The following is a 15,672-nucleotide window of genomic DNA, read 5'->3' on the forward strand; positions in this document are numbered from 1 at the left end:
CGCGCGGCTTTCACGGGGGACGGTGTCGCCCGCCCCCCTCGCAGCTCGCACAGCCACACAGGACACAGCTCTGCTTTTCCAGCGTCTTTGCTCGGCTCAGCTCTGGCCTCTGGCCTCTGCCGCGCTTGTCCCTCCCTGCCCCGGCTGCGCGCTTCACGTGGCGTGGCCCGCCCGTGATACGAGAGTGGTAACGGACGGGACTGCTTTTTACTTGGGCCGCTGGCGGATCGGCCGGCTGCTGCCGCTCCTGCCTCCTGTCGACCTGAATGCAACAGCGCTCCTATCTCGGCGACCGTGACCGGTACTGTGGTCGCTTCAGTGATGTGACGCTGGAACAGAGCAGCAGCACCGGTCGGTGCGGTGGCTTTTGGGTTGTGGGGCCTCAGGCCTGCCCGTCGCGAGCCCCGGCGAGCTCGGTTCGTCGGGGGCTCCTGGTGCAACCAGGGCTGGTCGTTTTGGCCAATGCTCGTGCAGTCGTGCTCCACTGCTCGTGGTACGTTACGTACCAGCAACAGCAACGCAGCAGCCGTGACGGTCTTGGTCCGTGCGGAAATGCGGATGACATTGTGTGTAATTGTGTCCTGTGCACGCCGATGTGCGACCGATGCTCACAGTCTTTGATTGCACTTGCACCACGGCAATCTTTGAGACTGTGTTGGCACTTGGCCTGGCTGCTGGCTACATTCCTACACAAAATCTTCCCGTGAGCTCATGCGTGCAGTCGTTATGGAAAACCATAGTCCGTCTCCAAATTCTGGCTTTGTAGGCAGGCATCTGTAGCCCTTTCAGTTGCTTTGGAGCCGGGTCAAGTGGGACAACATATTTGGTCTGGAGAGATAAAAGTTTTTCTTTTGAAGCGGTCAAAAGACAAAAGTTACCGCACCAGCAAAACTTTTATCTGAATTCCGGGACGGTTCGATTTTTCCTTTACTGCTTTGGTTGTTTGCTGAATAAATATAGGGCTTCGGCCTACTAGCCACGACTTCCACTCTTTCTCCTGGTGATTTTTTGAGCACCTAGTTTACTTTTTTTTTTTTTTGAATTCTTGAGCACCTAGCTGTTTGTCTTGTCAGCGTCCATGGAACCCATCAAGCAAACGGTTAAGGTCCATGGGTTCCATGTGCCAAGGCCCATGAAAACTGATCTATAGCTTATAGCTGGCCATTGGATTTTAAATGGGTTAATATCATAGTCCGCATCGCCGAGAAATATGTGTATGCTGCTCCGCAACCGCAACGGCAACTGCCATCAATTGTTCTTTCTCATGCATTTTTTAGATGACCAAACCTTCAATTTGATATATGAATTCTTACATAATAATTGTATATATTCAGAAATTGTGGCATCAATCCATAAATCGTTGGTTTTTCCAACCCTAGAATCCTGGATATATAACTTTTATTTTTGGAGGAGCTATATACCTGTATACCATACTACAGGTGGTCTTCCACCTTATTACCTGACAGACAAATATACAAAAAAAACATCGTCTCATAATTCATGCTTGCAAGGGTTTTGCGACAAGGGTCAAGGGGCACTTAAGACCAGCGGAGAAGCCACTCGACTCCACGACTTCGAACGAGTCGACGTCCTGGCCATCCGGCAACTCCCAGTCAAAATGGTACAGCATGTTGGCCAGCGCGAGCTCCGCGAGGCGCGTCCCGAAGCCAATGCCGGGGCACCCTCTCCTCCCAGCGTCGAACGGAATGAACCGGAAGTCCCTGCCGCTGTAGTCAATGGCGCTCTGCGCAAACCTCTCTGGCCGGAACGCGTCGGCGTCCTCCCAGCACTATTCGTCTCTGCCGATCGCCCACGCGTTGACGAGGACCCGGGTCCTGGCCGGGATGTCGTAGCCGCGGAGCTTGGTGTCGTGGAGTACCTCGCGGGGGACGAGCATTGGCACTGGTGGGTGTAGCCGCAGAGCTTCTTTCATGGCGGCCTGTAGTCGTGCCATGGCGCTCAGTCGATCCTCTGTAACTCTTCCGTGCTGTCCCGCAACCTGCCTCACCTCGGCTTGCACTCTGTCCATCTCGTTTGGGTTCTTCACTAGCTCGGCCATCGTCCACTCCATCGTCTTGGAAGTTGTATCGGCGCCTGCTAGGAAGAAGTCCTGCATCAAGAAATTTGTATTGAGGTGTGTTTGCGACCGCTGCCGAACTGCCTGCGTACGCATCCAAATAAGCATGTAACAGCTTGAAGACAGTCAAGGTCAACAGAAACTGTATGGCTTATTACCATGACGAGTCCCTTGACATCAGTCCTGTCCAGGTTTAACCCGGCGCCGCCCTCCTTCACAGCCGAGAGCAAGTCGTCGAGGAGGTCATCGGCCTCCCCGTCGTTTCCGCCGCCGCCCTTCTCGTGCTCCTAGAGCGCTCCCTCGAGAACGGCGTCGAGCAAGCTCGACGTCCTCTTTATTCTAGCGTCGAGCCCCATCGCCCAGTCGCGGGAACACGTCGCTTGATGGAATAAGTCTAGTGCACATTTGTGCAGATTTTTCAGCTTCAGGGTGTTTGGATACTATGTGCTAAACTTTAGTAGTGTCACATCGGATATTCGGATGCTAATTAGAAGGACTAAACATGAGTTAATTACAAAACTAATTGCAGAATCCCTATACTAATTCGCGAGACGAATCTATTAAGCCTAATTAATCCATCATTAGCAAATGGTTACTGTAGCACCACATTGTCAAATCATGGACTAATTAGGCTTAATAGATTCATCTCGCGAATTAAACTCCATCTATGTAATTAGTTTTGTAATTAGTCTATATTTAATACTCCTAATTAGCATCCAAACACCTGATGTGACAGGTGCTAAACTTTAGCACGGGATATCCAAACACCACCTTATGCTTTAGCACCTTAGACTAGCATCTTAGACTAGCGTCTTAGACTAGCTAGCTTTATGCCTTGGCATCTTAGACTAGCATCTTAGACTAGGTTTTCAATTTTATACTTTAGCATCTTAGACTAGCATCTTAACATATGCTTGGCTACCCGCTGTCATTGTCAGGATTAGCGGATCAAGACTACGGCTACTAAATTTCTTTTATGCGCGTAAGGCTTCGGATGGTGGCGTGAGAGGACACGGGGTTAGACTGGTTCGGGCAAGGAAAGTCCTACGTCCAGTATGAGTAGCTGCTCGTGTTACTCACGCAGGGTCTGTAGTAGGGGTTACAAACAGGCAAGAGAGGGAGCTGATCCCAAGTCTCTTGGGTGTGCACTGATGCTCGCGAGGTGAGTGTGTGGGTTCTGTTGGCTTGAGAGTCCTCCTATCTCGGGGTCCTTGGTTCTCCTTTTATAGCGCAAGGTGGGTACCGGGGTTACAGGTGAGCCAGTTGTCAGGAGAAGTAAAAGAGATAAGCTAGGTAAGTAAAATACAAGGAGAAGGACCAAGTTCCCGGGCTGCCACCTCCTGCTCCGGACTTCGGCTCCTATCAGCGCGGCCATCGGATGAGGGCGGCTGTCGCCGGGTCCTGTCGACGATCCTCCGGGTGACTGTCGCTGCCGGGCATGATGATGGTGTTCGGCCGTGGCAACCGTGCACGTTGGGGGAGATGGCTGACCCCTGTTGTCCTGCTTGCGGCCCGTGGAACACGGACGTCGCATCCCTGTCGCCGGATAGGTCGAGCACGAGAACGGGCAGCGCTCCCTCCTGTGCCGGTCGACGCATGTAATGGGTGCCCTATGGCGAATCAGCGGGCGCCGCGGCCACTGTAGCCTGTGCGGTCGTGGCTACAGTGTTCCGCCGGGGTACTTGTGGCGAGTCACGTCGAGGGGCGCGGGCGCCTTTCTGCGCGCCAGAGCCGCGGAGCATTTATGGCGAGATCGGTGGGGGGCCCATGAGATCCGCGTCCTCGTCTGCTGGTCTGCGCCCGAGGCGGATACTTGTCTTGTGGGCCTGAATGAGTCCGACCCCCTACGTCCGGGGTCGGGTGAGGCAGAGTCTTGCGGCAAGGGGTCGGACGCTCCCGACCCTGGGGCCGTGGGTCGGGCGAGGCGGAGTTTCGCCATCAAGGGGTCGAGCGCGTCCGACCCCGGGGCCCTGGGTCGGGCGAGATAGAGTGGGATGCTCCTTGCCCATACCGGGTCGGCGGTGATCATCATTACCGCAGGTGGGCCTGGGCCTCCATGATTGTTGTTTTAAGGGGCATAAGGAGGTCGTTAATATTTCCTCCCAACACCCACCAGCCTATATATATGTATCCTCAACCCCTCAGGTTGGTCATGGCATTGTGTGAGAAATAAACTAGAAAATTTTCCAACTCCAAGTGCCATCCTTTCAATGAGAGTAAGAGTTCAACTACTAACAACTGGTATCAGAGCTGTACTATCCTGTAGCTTAAACATCTCCTGCTCACATCCTTCCCCAGCCACCCTTCGTCCTCAGCCGGCAGCAGGAACACTGGCTGTCCCTGCCCATTCCTCTTCCTCGCGCAGACGAGCAGCAGCTCGTCAGAAGTAGCCTCTTCCCCACGCAGCAGCCCCCCGGTGGCGCACTATGTCCGTAGGACAGTCTCATCACTCGATCGCCTCGAGCGCGCGGCGTCGGCAGGAGGCTGAGCTCGCCGTGGCAGAGGATCGCGAGCGAGCGGCGGCAAAGACCGCTATGACGGCGGCAAGGGTATCGAGGCTGGCGGCGGCGGAGTTGGCAGCAGTAAGGGCTGAAGCAGAAGCAGCGATAGCGGCAGCGGAGCTCGAGGCTCTACGCGGCTGTAGCATCGACAGCTCTATCTCTGCCGATGGCAGCACCGACGAAGAGCTCGAGCTGGCGAGGGAGGCGGCACGAGAGCGGGCGGCGCAGTGGGCAGCCGCATAGCACTGCGGGCGCGGCGGCGGCAGCCCAGACGGGCGTGGACGTGCCGATGGCGCTCCTGGCAGGGGCGCGTGCGACGGCCGCGCTCCTGGCGGACGTGGCGACCGCGACCCCAGGTGCGACCCGCGCATCGACCCCGCGTTAGAGGTCCAGCGTTTGCGGGAGAGGGCTGCCCAGCTGGAGGTGGAGATGGAGTTCGACCGGCGGCGCGGCAGCGGGTCGACGGAGAGTGCGGCTTTTACAGGCAACGCGGCTCTCCCTCCCCAGACCGGCGCCATGGTCACCACAGGGTCCAGGCTGTTGTTAGGGACGTCGGCCCCAGTGGTGGGTGGCCTACCCTCACCAAGACCAACTACGTCGAGTGGGCCGCGGTGATGAGGGTGAGGCTCCAGGTGCGGCACATGTAGGAGGTAGTCTGGTACGGCGACGTCGACTACGATGAGGATCGACGGGCGCTGGATGCCCTCATCGCTGCAGTCCCGCCCAAGATGCAGTTCTCGCTTTCCAAGAAGCAGACTGCCAAGGAGGCCTGGGATGCCATCGCTGCGACTCGCATCGGCAGTGACCGCGCCCGCAAGCCCACACTGCAGGCACTTCGCAAGGAGTGGGAGAACCTGTCCTTCAAGCCAAGTGAGGACGTTGATGACTTTGCTCTCTGTCTCAACACTCTGCCGTAGAAGATGGTGTAGTATGGCGACGACATGTACGATGAGGAGAGAGCTGCCGAGAAGCTCTTCCGCTGCGTCCCCAAAAAATACAAGCAGATCGCTCGCTCGATTGAGTCTCTGCTGGACCTCTCCACGATGACGATCGAGGAAGCGATAGGTCGCCTCAAGGTCGTCGACAGTGATGAGCCACAACCTCTCTCGGGGCCTATCACTATTGGTGGGAAGCTCCATCTCAGTCAGGAGCAGTGGGAGGCCTGCTAGGGTGATAGGGAGAAGGGGAAGCCTTCTTTCTCGTCTGGCAGCCACAAGCGCGGTAAGCCACGCAAGGCGCGCGGAGACGCCCAGGCTGGGGCGCGAGGACGTGCAGAGGGTGACGCCCGCGGAGGCACCCAGGGCGGCGCCGTTAGCAAGCGCAAGCCGACATGAGATGACGCGTGCCGCAACTGTGGCACCGGCCATTGGGCCAAGGACTGTCGATAGCCAAGATGCGGCCAGGCTCATGTCGCATAGGCGGAGGAGGAGCCGACTCTGCTCCTGGCACACATGCAAGCATCGAGCCACCTCCAGCGGCATCGGCCGCAGCAGCTCTCCTCCACCTTGACAAGCCGAGGGCACACGCCTTCCTCGGCAACGGCGCTAGCAATGACAAGACTAATGGGTGGTGCCTCGACACCGGTGCCACCCATCACATGACCGGCGTCCGAGGCTCCGTCAAGTTTGGGGACGCCTCCGGCGTGGAGATCAAGGGCGTTGGCTCCATCATCTTCTCCGTCGAGTTTGGAGAGCACAGGCTGCTTGTCGGAGTCTACTACATCCCCGCGTTAAGGAACTCTATTATTAGCTTGGGACAGCTGGATGAGAATGGTTCGCGCGTGGAGGTCAAGGACGGAGTCATGAGGATTTGGGATCGCCATCGTCACCTTGCCAAGGTAACCAGAGGTGCAAATCGACTCTACGTCCTTAAAGTGCAGGTGGCACAACCCCTCTGCCTCGTTGCTCGTCGGGACGATGAGGCGTGGCAGTGGCACGAGCGCTTCAGGCACCTTCACTTCGAGGCCCTGAAGCGGCTCAGTGCCAAGAAGATGGTGCGAGGCCTGCCATGCCTTGACCACGTGGAGTAGTTTCTGCGATGTCTGTGCGTTAACAAAGCAGAGGCGGCTCCCCTTTCCCTAGAAGGCGAGCTTCCGAGCCAAGGAGCGGCTCGAGCTCGTACACGGGGACTTGTGTGGCCCGGTGACACCAGCCACACTAGGAGGACGACACTACTTCCTACTGCTTGTCGACGACCTCTCCCGCTACATGTGGGTGATGGTCCACGGCAGCAAGAAAGAGGCTGCGGACGCCATCAGGTGCGCGCAGGCTGCTGTGGAGGCGGAGGGCGGCCGCAAGCTACGCATGCTGCGCACTGACCATGGCGGTGAATTCACAGTGGCTAAATTCGTGTTGTACTGCACTGATGAGGGCATTCATCGCCACTACTCCATGTCGTACAACCCGCAGCAGAATGGCGTTGTCAAGCGGCGCAACCAGACGGTTGTGTGGATGGCTCGGGCCCTCCTCAAGTAGAGGGGGATGCCGGCTATCTTCTCGGGAGAGGCGGTGGTGACGGCTGTCTACATCCTCAACCGCTCGCCTACCAAGGCGCTCGACGGTAGGACACCGTACGAGGCTTGGCATGGGCGCAAGCCAGTGGTCTCCCACCTGCAGGTCTTCGACTGCCTCACGTTCGCCAAGGAGCTTGGCCACATCGGCAAGCTCCACGACAGGAGCACTCCGGGAGTGCTCATCAGCTACGCGGAGGGCTCGAAGGCCTACCGCATTCTCGACCCGGAGACACAGCGTGTGTGCATGGCACACGATGTTGTGTTCGACGAAGGGCGAGGATGGGCTTGGGACAAGGCAGTGGACGACGGCTCGACTCCGACGTACGACGACTTCGCTATCGAGTACGTCCACTTCGAGGGAACTGGGGGAGTAGGCAGCTCTTCTTCACCAAGCGTGCCTACCCCAGTCCCCGAACCTCCACCGACTTTGGTGCCTGCTAGTCCAGCAGCACCACGCTCTTCAGCCACGACTCTGGCTGCGACGAGTTTCTCGCCGACACCACCACAGTCGGCGACGCCACATACTCCAACACCGACAGCCACCTCTCCAGGCACGTCTACTCCAACACCAGCTCATGTCAAGCACAGCCCGGTGGAGTTCGCTACTCCGCTCTCTCACGACGAGGAGCGCATTGATGCGTACCATGATGGTGAGCCGTTGCGGTACTGTATGATGGGGGATCTCCTCAGCGACCAGCCGGTGCCGGGACCGGTGCCTCACGACTTGGAGGTACAGTTGCACCTTGCGTGCGACGATAGCGAGCTCCGGTCTTTCGCAGAGGTCGAGAGACACACGGCATGGCACGCCGCGATGCAGTTGGAGATGGACGCGGTTTAACAGAACCACACCTGGGAGCTTGCTGACCTCCCTCGTGGTCACCGCGCGATCACCCTTAAGTGGGTGTTCAAGCTGAAGGGGGATGAAGCCGGTGCCATCGTCAAGCACAAGGCTCGTTTGGTGGCACGCGGGTTCATGCAGCAGGAGGGGATCGACTTCGATGATGCCTTCGCCCCCGTGGCAAGGATGGAGTATGCGACTCCTCCTTGCGCTGGCTGCCCAAGAAGGCTGGCGTGTTCATCACATGGACGTCAAGTCGGCGTTTCTTAACGACGACTTGAAGGAGGAGGTCTACGTGCACCAGCCGCTAGGTTTTGCGATCCCTGGCAAGGAGGGCAAGGTGCTACGCTTGCGCAAAGCCCTCTATGGCTTGCGGCAGGCATCGAGGGCGTGGAATGCCAAGTTGGATTCCACGCTCAAAGGGATGGGCTTTGAGCAAAGCCCGCACGAGGTGGCCATCTACCGGTGGGGCAATGGAGGAAATGCCCTGCTAGTGGGTGTCTACGTCGACAACTTGGTGATCACCGGCACCAAGGATGCGGAGGTGGCGGTGTTCAAGGAAGAGATGAAGGCTACCTTCTAGATGAGTGACCTGGGGCCTCTCTACTTCTACCTAGGGATCACGCTTCGACAGACCACCTATGCCAAGCGTGTCGTAGAGTTAGCTGGGCTCACCGACTACAACCCAGCTCTCACTCCGATGGAGGAGAGGCTGAAGCTGAGCCGCGATAGCACGATGGAGGAGGTGGAGGTGGACGCTACGTAGTACCGGCATCTTGTGGGGAGCCTTCGCTACCTCGCCCACACACGGCCGGACTTGGCATTCTCCGTCGGCTACGTTAGTCGGTTCATGCAGCGACCGACGACAGAGCACCAGCAGGCCGTGAAGAGGATCATCCGCTATGTTGCGGGGACTCTCGACCACGGTCTCTTCTACCCGAGGTGTCCCCGAGCGGCACACTTCGTTGGGTACAACGATAGCAACCATGCTGGCGACATCAACACTAGCAAGAGCATGAGCGGATTCTCTTCTTCCTCGGCAAGTGCCTCGTTAGCTGGCAGTCGGTCAAACAGCAGGTGGTGGCCCTATCCAGTTGCGAGGCCGAGTACATAGCGGCCTCCACCACTTCGACTCAGGCGCTCTGGCTCGCTCGATTGTTTGCAGAGACACTAGAGTAGTGGAGCTCAGGGTGGACAGCAAGTCCGCTCTGACCCTGGTAAAGAACTCTATTTTCCATGAACGGAGTAAGCACATCCGGGTGAGGTACCACTTCATCCGAGGCTGCTTGAAGGAAGGGAGCATCAAGGAGAGCTACATCAATACCAAGGATCAGCTTGCGGACCTACTCACCAAGCTCCTTGGGAGGATCAAGTTCCTTGAGCTTTGCTTCAAGACCGGCATGGTCCAACTTTCCCACAAGACGATGCACAAGACTTAGGGGGAGAATGATGGAATAAGTCTAGGGTAGATTTGTGCAGATTTTTTAGCTTTATGCTTTAGCATCTTAGACTAGCGTTTTAGACTAACTTTTCAGCTTTATGCCTTAGCATCTTAGACTAGCATCTTAGACTAGCTTTTTAGCTTTATGCTTTAGCATCTTAGACTAGCATCTTAGCATATGTTTGACTACCCACCAGCCTATATATATGTATCCTTAACTCCTCAGGTTGATCATGGCATTATGTGAGAAGTAAACTAGAAAATTAATTTCCCAACTTCTAGTACCATCCTCTTAATGAGAGTAAGAGTTCAGCTACTAACGTTGCTCACCGCGATCGTCTCGAGCAGCTCGTTGGTCTCCCTCGTCATCGTGCGGACCGCCCCGGGTTCCATCCCGCCGAGCTTGTTCCCGAACGCCGCCTTGGAGATGACAGTGTAGGTTAAGCTGACGAGTAGCTCGCTCACGTTGACCCCAGCTCGGCGCTTTCTTCCACCGTTGTCGTCCTCATGGGCGCCGCCCGCGGCACGGATCCGCTCCATGAAGGACGCGATCTCCTCTTCCCGGAGCGCGCGGAAGGAGTCGACCCGCTTCGCACTGAGCAGGTGCACGACGGCGATGCGGCGCAGCTGGCGCCACCGCTCGCCGTAGCGGCTGAAGGCGACGTCACGGCAGTCGTAGAGGAGCCACGTGTCGTGTGCTGAAGCGGGCGGTCGCAGAAGACGTGGTCCTCGGTCTTGAGCACCTCCTCGGCCACGGGGGCTGAGGAGACCACGAGGGTAGGCACGGAGCCGAGCCGGAGGAGAAAGAGAGGGCTGTGGCACCGCGCCAGCGCCTGCAGCCTCCGGTGGTAGTGGTTCCGGCCGAGCTGGTGGAGGTTGCCGATGATGAGCAGCGGCGGAGGGGAAGGCGGCAGTACCCGGCCGTCGTCTTTGCGGCCTGACCAGAGGCTTCTGATGATCACGAAGCAGGAAACCACGAAAACGGCGGAGAGAAGCAGGTTAGGGTCGAGATGAACGGGAGCCATGTCCACGGCGCTGCGAGATACGCGCGCGCATGCAACAAAAAGAGTATGGCGCTCTTGTGAGGAGATAAGGAGAGGGACACTGGGACGATGAGATCCACGCGCAGATGTAAAGTTGAGACTTGAGAGTGAGAAACCAAGGATTGTTTCGGTTGAGAATCTTCGCGTGATTACTAAACCTAAAGCTTAATATATACTGCTTGTAGTTTCTCTTTGCAAATCATTGGTTTAGGTTTATGTCATAATAAACTTAATTATTGGCTAACTCAGTAGCCTGCATGGGGATCGATTGTGATCACATAAACCTTGCCATTTCTAAAATCTGGTGCCGTTGTTTCGCATCACTGTGGTTGTAATAGGTCATGAACTCATGATAGAACTTGGTTTTAGTAATTATAAAGAGTGAATACGCTCGTGTTTCTTGCTTTTTCGCGTGATGGTACCGTGTGTTTCGTGGTGGATGTAGCAAATTGGTTGTACGTTAAGGCTGCTAGTTGATTCAGAGGAGTATCAAATCTCAGTTGGTTTTGGGCATGCATCATGAACTGGTTGTGCAAAGGGTGGATAAGGTGGGTAAACAATAATGCCACTGGTGCATTTCTATGTCGTGCATCAGGCCATTCTGGATTAAAAGTGACTTGTGCTGTCTTATTTTCTAAGGACAATACCAGCAATTCCAACATATATTAGTGTCAGTCTAAATGTATGAAAACTGTTTCCTGATGGTAGTGGTACGGCATTGGAGCAGGGAGCCTGCGAAAGATGACTTATTATATGTATCAGTAATTTGCATTTTCTCACACGAATTGCAGATTTGGGTAGGCAATAGTGATTGTGTGAATAATCTTTTAAAGGTCCCCTTACCTGTGACCACTGGAAACCTTTCAGGCGAAAAGAAATCAAAGCTATTTAGCCCTGCTTTACCTTAGTCATTTTTAACTTCTCGACGCACACTTCAAAATTTAAAATCTGAGATGCCAACTGAACATTTCCTTGTGCTTGTAATTTTCAATCACTATTGAAGCCTAGTTCTTTTTTTTTTCAGCTGATGGACAACCTATAATTAGTAGGAACATTTTTCTTATGTTAGTGTTGTAGTGGAATACCTCACCATGATTATAAAAGGTGATTTTGAGCGGCTTCAGTTTGTATACTAAGAATTCATTTAATCGCTTGTTATACTTAGTGCTTCAAGCCACCTGAGAAAGGGATGCACACAAGTTCACTTAATGAGGTACCATATTCAGTCTCCTTTTTGCATTTATTAATTGCTTGACATGCTGCATGCTAGTTTGTTATCTGTCATATATTCATCATTTCCTTCAATGGTTGTTCTTTGTTCGGAACATACTCGTTGGTGTCCTAATCAAATGATAATGTGAATAAATTGCTGGTTCCACCTTCAAGATCAACTTATCATAATATATATAGAGTATGTCAGTATATATAGCTAGACAAGTATAGCTAGACAACTTATCATAAGTTTGGGCTTGTAACGATGGCAAAACATGAAAGCACAAAGAGGAGGGAGAGGACTAGATTGGAGTCGAGCTGAATGGAAGCCATAAGTAGCAGAGCTTTGCGAGCGTGTGACACTCTGGCATACACCAGCAACCACGAACTGTTGTTATGGAACCAAACTGCTAGGTTGCGTGAGGACTGTACGTCATTATACTCCTGCTAGATTCATGGCCACAACATGTACAGGTTCAGGGTCCAAAATGGCGAGTCAGTCCTCAGAATAATGAATGACAATGCCCGATCGTGGGTTCAGTCCAAGGATGGAGACAGCAGGGCGCCCAGGGAGTCATGGAGATAGGAGGCGCGGCCACATTCTCCCGGCCGGAGGGAGCACAGCGTATTGTGAGTGTCCCACCCGGTTTCTGAACAAAACCGAATGCATCGCATATGTATGCCAGGATCTATTCTCACACATATATTGACGTCATCAGTGAATACATCAAAGACAGTGCTAAAAAACATACATAAACTATGAACTTAATTACACTCAGCGTGATAGATACGAAGGTCTTTAATCGTTCACTGATAACTTAAATGCACACACACAGCGCAGCTTCTCCACAAGCTTAACTGGTGAACACCTGCCTAGAACTCCTCGAAGTCGTCGAAGAACTCCACGTCGTCGCAAGCTTCTGAACAGCATTTGGGCAAGGGTGAGTACACTTATGGTTGGTACTCAGCAAGCGGGGGATACATGCAAGGCTCACAAGGAATGGCTCAAGGCTTTAAGCGATTAGCATTTTAGTTGGTCAAATTTTCTTACCAGCACCTAATTACTAAGTGTAAGTTTATACCAACCCAATTAGGCATATAACATTAACATTAACCCAAAGGTAAAGGTAACACGGTTTATTCTCATCTTTAAGTTCATTTTTTTTCATGTGAGGGTCCAAGCCGCTCTTAACCGTGAGCACGGCTGATATATCAGTTTTCACTCTGCAGAGGTTGTACACTTTACCCACAACTCGTGGTCCCCTGTGTCGCCCGGGTTTGCAAAGCCCTTAAACACTTCCTTTGGTGAATGGCTGGGGGGTCCACTACGAAGCCTTTACAAAGACACGCAGGTAACTGGTAGCCTGCTAGAGTTTCAGTAGCGATGCGGACCACAACCCATTAATGAGACAGCACCTTAGCGAAGGCTACTGCTCCGGATCGTGCACCCAACACCTTCCCCCTCCTTGCCCTTTCGGTAAAGCCACCAGCTAACCACATGCCTAATTATTCGGCTAAGATCAGAGCCATGTGATGTTGTGGTTGTACTGTTTTCTTGGGTGGTTTTCCATGTTCCGGTTAAAACAAGTGTTCTTGCAATTAAACATGTATAGCAACATAAATAAAACATGATTAACACTCTTCTCATTATTAAGACATTATCAACCCAAATTAAGCGACTAGCAAGTCTACCCAACATGATTAAACATGTTTTCAAGGAATAAGGATTAAAACTAGGTAAGTCCTTAATAGGTATTCCCCTCAAATTTATGCACATACAAGAAATAAATAAAGTATTTAATCACGATATTATTGGGACAAAAAGAACATGCAAGGGGAGAAGGCCACTTGCCTTCCTCGGCAAACTGGCAGTACTCTTCTTTGAACGGTGGCTGCTCTTGGACTTGCTCCTCCGCGAACGTCACGTCGTCTACACGATCACACAAGGCAAACAAACAAAGAATGATTAAAATAGTACAACAAACATATGCAAAGGCTTACAACAAACTCCTAAAACTAATGTTCATGCAGAGACGATCGCGTGAGCGTGAGAATCGCTGAAATCGGATTTAAAACGATGAAGATATGAGATAAACAAGTTTCAGGGGCTAAAATAGAATTAACTATATACTTCTGGGGCGAGCAAGGAATTTTAAAAAGATATACTGAACAGTACATGTGAAAACAGAGAAACATAGGGTTAGATCTAGAAGATGACATGGCTCGGGTTACAATGAAAGAAATACAAGAACTTCAGGGGCTTCTTTGGAAGATTTACAAGCCACAAGAATTAAGTAAAAGGAATAACAGAGAGTTCAAGGACTAGATCGCAAAACATCTTATCTTCTTCTTTCTTTCTCCAGAAACAGGCATGCGCCTGGGCATGGCCGACGGGAAAGGGGGGGGGGGCTGGTCGGCGGCGAGCTCGCCGGCGCGCGAGCGGCGGCGCCCCAGTGGGGGAGAGGGGAAGAGAGAAGAAGGGAAGGAAGGAGAGGGCTCTCACCGAAGAAAGAATAGGAACTTCGCCGGCGATAGAACGGGTGGCGGTGTACAGGAAGTCTCGGGCGGCGGCGTGGCTTGGGCAGCGGCGCGGCAGTGCGAAAGAGAAGCAGGTGAGTAGCAAAACAGAAAGAGAAACTCCGGGCGAGGTCGATGGCGATCTTTATAGGCCCCGGGGAGGAGCGGAAGGGGCTCCCGGGAGAGATCAAGAGCCGGCCGGCCATTAATGGCCTTGAAGCTTTGTGCGGCTATTTCCGGGGAGAGGAAAAGAGGGGGCGGCAGTTTGAGGCCGGGAGTGGGGGAGGGGAGACGACGCGAGGTCGTGGAGGGGCTCCGGAGGCTGAGGGACGCCGGGTGGTGAGGGGGCCGTTGGGGCCGGCGGCGCACGGGCGGCACCGTGCGTGCGCCTGGCTTCTGGTGCTTCAGGCGCCTGGAGGAAGATGAAGGGGGTGGCAGGCTGGTTGGGCCAGTTTGGGCCAGCTGGTGGGAAGGAAAAGAGAGGGGAGGTGGCGGCCCAAAGAGGAAAAGGAAGGGGAGCTGGGCCGGCGCAAGGAGAAAAGGGGAAAAAAAAGAAGATGGGCCGGCGGGGTAGATGGCCCATGCGGCTGGAAGAAAGGAGGGGAAAAAATGCCTTGCGGGCTGAAAGAGAGAGAGGAAGGATTTCGGCCCAAGGAGAGGAAAGAGAGGTGGAGGGTTTTGTGAATTTAAAATAGAGTTGAAGTTTTCAAAATCAAATTCAAATTATTTTGAAAATCAAAAGCAAGCATTCAAACAAAAGCAAAAATAGAAGAGAAAAGAGAAAAACTCTACCAAGCACTTATTGCTTCTAAAATTATTTCAAGTGCTCTTTAATTATTTAGGACCGTAATTTATTAAAATGCTTTATTTAGTCCTTAGAGAGAGAGCTAGACTGAGTTGCTTACATTGCATTGTGATGGAATTTTGGGTGTTACAAATCCTACCCCCTTAAAGAGAATCTCGTCCTCGAGATTCGGAGAGATTGGAAAACAACTGAGGAAACTCTTCAATAAGCTCATCGTCTCTTTCCCAGGTGGCTTCATCTTTGGAGTGGTGACTCCATTGTACTTTGCACATTTTGATTACTTTACTCCGAGTGACTCTCTGAGATGTTTCCAATATCTTGACAGGATACTCCGAGTAGGTCAAATCATCCTTCGCATTAAGGTCCTCCAGTGGTAGCTATTCTTCGGGTACTCTAAGACACTTCTTTAACTGAGAAACATGAAACACATCATGAACATCCGATAATTGAGCAGGTAGATCTAACTGATATGCCACTTCTCCTTTTCTTTCCAGAATTTGAAACAAACCAATGTATTGGGGTGATAGTTTCCCTTTAACCTTGAATCGTCGAAGACCTCTCATAGGTGATACCTTAAGATACACATAATCTCCGACTTCAAATGTTAGTTCCCTTCTCCGAGTGTCAGCATAACTCTTTTGTCGCGACTGTGCAGTCTTGAGATTATCTCGAATTATTTGAACTTGTCTTTCAACTTCTTTAAGAATTTTTGGTCCAAAAACCTAA

At 53.0% G+C, this 15,672-nt stretch overlaps 1 pseudogene; it reads right to left on the reverse strand.

Annotated features, from left to right (window-relative positions):
- Positions 1–1,498: 1,498 nt before the first annotated feature.
- Positions 1,499–12,182, reverse strand: LOC117850893 (cytochrome P450 71A1-like; annotated as a pseudogene).
- Positions 12,183–15,672: the final 3,490 nt, after the last annotated feature.

Source organism: Setaria viridis, chromosome 3, assembly GCF_005286985.2.
Source record: "Setaria viridis chromosome 3, Setaria_viridis_v4.0, whole genome shotgun sequence".
NCBI lineage: Eukaryota > Viridiplantae > Streptophyta > Magnoliopsida > Poales > Poaceae > Setaria > Setaria viridis.